Source organism: Fulmarus glacialis, unplaced genomic scaffold (assembly GCF_000690835.1).
Source record: "Fulmarus glacialis isolate BGI_N327 unplaced genomic scaffold, ASM69083v1 scaffold32525, whole genome shotgun sequence".
Taxonomy (NCBI): domain Eukaryota; kingdom Metazoa; phylum Chordata; class Aves; order Procellariiformes; family Procellariidae; genus Fulmarus; species Fulmarus glacialis.
In genome coordinates this window covers 6,682-12,190 of record NW_009211664.1, presented here as the reverse complement: position 1 = coordinate 12,190, position 5,509 = coordinate 6,682, and the positions used below count along the sequence as shown (strand labels likewise).

At 37.1% G+C, this 5,509-nt stretch overlaps 1 protein-coding gene across 1 annotated transcript in view; it reads right to left on the bottom strand.

Moving 5' to 3' along the window:
• Window positions 1-5,229: 5,229 nt before the first annotated feature.
• The window catches only part of SLC16A3 (solute carrier family 16 (monocarboxylate transporter), member 3), a 4,370-nt gene continuing 4,090 nt past the window's right edge, over window positions 5,230-5,509 (bottom strand). Inside the window, exon 4 of the mRNA XM_009577628.1 lies at window positions 5,230-5,509. This exon is cut by the window's right edge and continues 699 nt beyond it. The gene's annotated coding sequence lies outside the window, so the exon portion shown is untranslated.

The window sequence follows — 5,509 nt, the reverse complement described above, 5'->3', positions numbered from 1 at the left end:
GCAGCAGGGAACAACAGCTGTGCAACTCAGGTCATGCCCGTTTTCCTCCACAGCGAATGGCCTGACTCCTTTCTTTCAGACTCAAAGAGTACCAGAGACAAAGATAAACTCTTTGGTTTTCTGTCACAAGGATGTATTGACTGCATGCTAATAAAGTCTGTCATTTCAGTCCACCCAGTAACATTCATTCCTGTAGCAGCATATGGCTTCATCTGGCCAGCAGGGTAGCAAAGCATTTGATTACACCTTAAGTCTTACCAATTTAACTAAACTAGCATAATCATATATTTATTCAAACATGGGGTTTTATGCAAACTAGACCTATGATCTTTTCAGTGTAAATATACAGAGAAACTTTTGAAGCTGAGCTTAGAGAGATTTCTCCAAAATTTCTCAGCAGAGATACTTAGAATTAGGCACAAATAGGTGTGAGCCTTCTAGATAGCAAAATGTAGCTCCTGTTACATTGAAGATTCACATTGATTGTTACAATTTTGATTCACTTGGCTGTAGCCTTGAGATTGTACCTTGAGGAGCCATTCTTAGCTGGATCCAAAAAACCCCACCATAAATGTATTCTTAAACTGTTTTCTTAGGAGATTTCAGGTTCTAAAGAGCATCACTTGACGATAAAGACAGCTTGCTAGCAGGTCAGTACTCAAAATATTTAGGGCTTTATAAGTCATAGCAGTTCATAAAACTTTACCTGCAAACAAAACCTGGAGCACTCTTTAGAGGACAAAAACAATAATTTCTACATGGAGCACCACAAAATTAATAGCTATTATTTTAAATTAGTTGTTGCTTTAAAATAGTCTTCAGGATCATTTACAGCAGAGGCCTATTTCCATTTTGGAATTGGCCAAACTATGAGTCATGGCAAAAGCAGTCCCCTTGCCCACATTAACTTCTGGCTGCCTGTCAGCTTGGTGTCACCTCTTATTTTCTTCTCCATAAGCACTCTGCTTCTGTATAGCTATTTGAGCATGTGCAAATGAAGCCAAATTTCCAAATCTGGGTGTTATTTTTTCTAACCTTGTTTTCTCACACCCACAGCTCTTGACAATCAAATCAGTATTTATTCACTACATTTGCAACAGTTTACTAGAAAAGCATAAAAAAAAAATCTGAAGTGTACACATTACATTAAAGTGCATTAACAAGAAACAAAAAGTCATCTCACTTGCACAAAACTGAAGTGTACTCCCATAATCCTAAAGACAAGTGTGGCAGAGAGATACGTACATACATACAGAAGTCAATACTCACCGCTGTAACATGTAAGAGCTTGCGTTATCCTGCAAGCCCTCCGCTTATGATTGCCTACCAAACTGAAGCTTTTCTTTGGGATGTAACAAAGGTGCATACGTGAGTGTTTTTTGGATTTTCATTTTGAAGTTTCATTGCTTGGTTAGGGGAATGTTTTAATTTCTTTTTAGAGAATGATTTTACATTGTTTAACACACGTATTTGGATGGGATTTAATATTAACAAATCTCAAGTCTCAAGGGAACTAGCTGCTTTAGCAGCAGGTACTGCTAAAGACTTGCTGTAATGTATTTAAGGACTGGAGAAAAATAAAATCTAGAGATTGTGATTTTAAACAGATAGCTGCATCACTTTAAGATTTTTAATTCCGCTGAGATCTTCTAGGCTCCAAATACCTACAAGATATTTTATTCAGAAATTTTAAAAAAGCAAAATTATCTTTGTATAGGAGGAGGAAGAAAACAGTTTTAACTCTGCATTGCTTATTGCCTAGTAAACAGGCAAACTGTTTCTATTCTACTCTACTGGGTATTTTGCATATTTGATATATATAGATACATACATATATAAATAAATATATATATGCACACACATATACACCTCTTTATATTCTGTGTGTTACAGGCATTTATACACACACCCTCTCCTTGCATTAGGAAATTAAGAGCCTAAGATCCATTACATGATCAAACGTACAATATTTTAACCATAAATCTTATAGTACACAATTTATAGAATGTACAAAGATCTAAAAAGCTTTAAAAATTATGCTGGCGTGTACACTAAAAGACCATTCATTAGTTTCAGAGAAATAATCTATGAAAACTATCTTTCAACTGTTTTATAGTATTATACTTGGATTTTTTGCACTTCTTTTTCCATTGTTTCCCTCACAGACTTGTTAAATAGATTCATGAACTCTGTGTCTAAAGAAATTACGTTTGTTCCAATAGAGTATGATGCAAGAGCAAATTATAATACTGTCTTTGGGATGCTTGGCAATTTGCTTGTATAATTACCTGCCTTCCCTTCCCTTTCCCCTTTTCTTCCCTTTTCTTTGTTTAAATCACAAAATTTTAACCAGGTGAAGGTTGAACAAAGGTTCATCCAGGTAGATGGTGCATGGAACTGTTCTGCTTGTGTCCCCGGGCAGTTAGTGTCTCTTTAGCAATGTTTTATGACTCTGACCATGCATGTCCTCAAAATATATGAAAGAGCACATCTCACAAACTGCTCTTAAGGGGATCTCAGTGGTATTGAGATTAAAGAAATACTGTAGCAAAATACCTGGAGGGATTGAAAAGCAATTCCTTGTGAATTTACAATAAGCAGAGTTAAATTAATAAGAAGCCAGGCTAGTCTTGCCAAGAGAAAGGGTTCCAATACAATCCTCTCCTTTTATATGCAACAGTTCCTAGCTGGTGTTCCAAGACAGCGCTGGGAACCTAAGGACTCGCTGCTTGCTTTTTTTTTTTTTTTAAACATCTTGGGGTAGGAAGGAGGGAGGTTTATAAAACAGGAGCTCAATGTAAAGGCTTTTGTGGCCATGTCCGTAGGAGCAGGTGGGTACATGCCTCAGCACAGCCTAGCATACTGGCCTGCAGTTGTCCAGGCTAGGGATCTGGTATGCATGGAGGTTTTCCTTCCCATCAGTATAGTCCATCTCTTTCCAAGGAAATAAAGGCAGCTGAACAGAAAGAGGACTGGAGGGCTAGCACACACCTGGATGTCATGAATGGGACAGAATGGAAGCAGGGAGCTTAACTGTCTCCAGAACTCAGAAGTACTCTCAGACATGCCAGTTCTGATGTTGCTAAGAGATCTGCATTAGGAGTTTCTCATCTCTGTGTTGATTCTTCTTGTAAATAATGAAAACGGTAAAAGATTTTACAGCCTGTGTGAAACTGCTTAGCAAATTAAATTCCAACCCTTATTTCTCACAGTTGGTAAGAGAGTGCTGTGATTTGACCTCTCTCATGCAGTAAGCATCTCCTTGCTCTCACGAATACTGCAATCCATTGGTAGGTCTGTGCTGAAAATAGCACAAGAGCACTGGCAGTCCTACTCAGAGTAGTTCATCTTTGAGTTGAGGAAAAGAACTTGTATAGGCCAATGAGGCACTTTCTCTGAACGCTAGATTTACTTTAGAAATTATTTACGGTGTCTTGTTGAAATGTGTTTCCCTTGTCTTAATAACTTCCTCTTCTGCCCCAATCACATAAAATTGTAACGTAACACTTCTTGTTTCCAGCTTAGCCATAAAGGTATTATGTATGGAAAATGAAACATAGTCTGGAAAGTCCGTATGATAAGCCCAGATTTTCGAGATGTTACAGTCTAGACAATTTGCAGAATGTATGGAAACTTAAAATTGTGCCAAAACCTGAGGTCAAAGGAATAACCATTTAGTTCTGTGGTAAACAGTATAGCATTATCTAGCAAAGAAATCTGGTGATCAAAACCCACAGTAGGACAAAAATGGCTATCTGACAACCTGAACTCACCTTTGGGAAGGTTTCTAGTTTTTGCTTTTTTAAACAGAACAGGGAACTCCAATCTGAAAGCTAGATCAGGCCTTCATGTATTATCTGAAGCAGCGTCCAGGGATATCATAAACTGATCTGTAGATTCCATTTTCCTCTTGCCCTTTCATATGGTAGCCTTCTGGAGCTAGCAGTGTTGTGTTCCAAGTACTGATTTAGTCTTTAGCGAACTTGAGCTAAGTTCGGTGACTAAGTTCTTATAACTAGAACATGCCATTCCTGCTGCTAAATTAATAAAAGGTTTTAAAGTAACGTACTGTATGCGATATAAAAATAAAGTTTATGCAGTGCAGCATCCATTTCTTTTTAAAAATCACTCAAAAAAAAGGTAATGATCTTAACTTTGCAATTTCTGTGCAAGGTTGTCCTAACAACGCAAAACCATTTTGAAGAAACTACCAGAATGGAAGCTGGTATCCGAGATAGTTCCATTAGGGAATGGTTCATGAGTTTGGCACTTTGTTGGATTTACTGTATGTTTCTGTTAAAATTGTTGAGTATGAAACAACTAATGATGCTATTTTTAAAAGGGATACAGGGTTTCAAGGGAGTAGGGTCTTCTAGTTTTCACTTACTAAGCAGAACAATTTTGGCACCTGACAGCCAATATTCCTTTGCTACCAACAAGAAAACTGAATCTGTTACAATTAGTCTGTTTTGAAGATTGTTACTGCAGTCACAAAGCCTAGAGGGCTTTTTATAAACACATCTGAAAAGGTGGGTTGCAGTAGCACGATTTTGTGTAAAAGATTACATTTCTTGAATGTGTTTGGGTGAAAAAATAAAATGTATATAGAATGCCTTCCTTTTCTATTCAGTGTCCTCACAATGCATCTTTTCCCCTTCCACGTTTCTTCAAATGTGCTGTCACTGCCTTATCTAATCTGTTTCTGTTTCTTCTCCTTCCCCCATACCAATGTCAGAGAAGATTTAAAGACTGGCCAGAAACTCCCTGTTCTGTTTGTGCAAATGAGTAGCAGAGCCGACCCCATTCTTAATTGCTCCTTATGCATTGCTGTCATAAATATGATCAACAGTTCTATCATGTTTCCTCAAACAGCATGAATGGCATCTTAGACTTCCATAGATTACACAAAAGGATTGGGAAGTGGGGTAAATTTAAAAAAAAAAACAAACCAAACACAACAAACCAACATGTTAAGACCTCCCTATGTTGCTAACATTGCATTTTAAAGATGGCTAACATATTTCCCTAAGTCTACCCAGTCTAATTTACAGGTCATCTGGAAACTTACACTGTTTCTTTACAAAATGGTTTTTCTCTTTCAGAAGATTCTACTAAACCCGATATCCATCTTCTCCATGTTACTTGTAATATTTTTCAGTGCTGCAGGGAAACTGTACTGAAAAACGTGTATGTAAACATAGGCTAACTTTGTTTACTTACGGTCTGTCAGGATCGATTCTGCTCATTTTATCTGCTTTAAGTACTACCTTGGAATACCACTTCTGTGATCTGCTGAGGACAGTATCTGTAATGTGCCTTTCCATGTACAGTATTTCCAGATGATACTTACAAAGATTTCAGGTTTAGACAAAACTCAGAAATACATTTACATAAATCAAAGTAACAGATACTATCAAAATGAAATTAGGGCTGAGCCAATTAATCTAAAAATCTAAAAAAGTAAGAAATTCAAAAACCTAATGGAGACCTTTAAGTTCCTGAGATATTT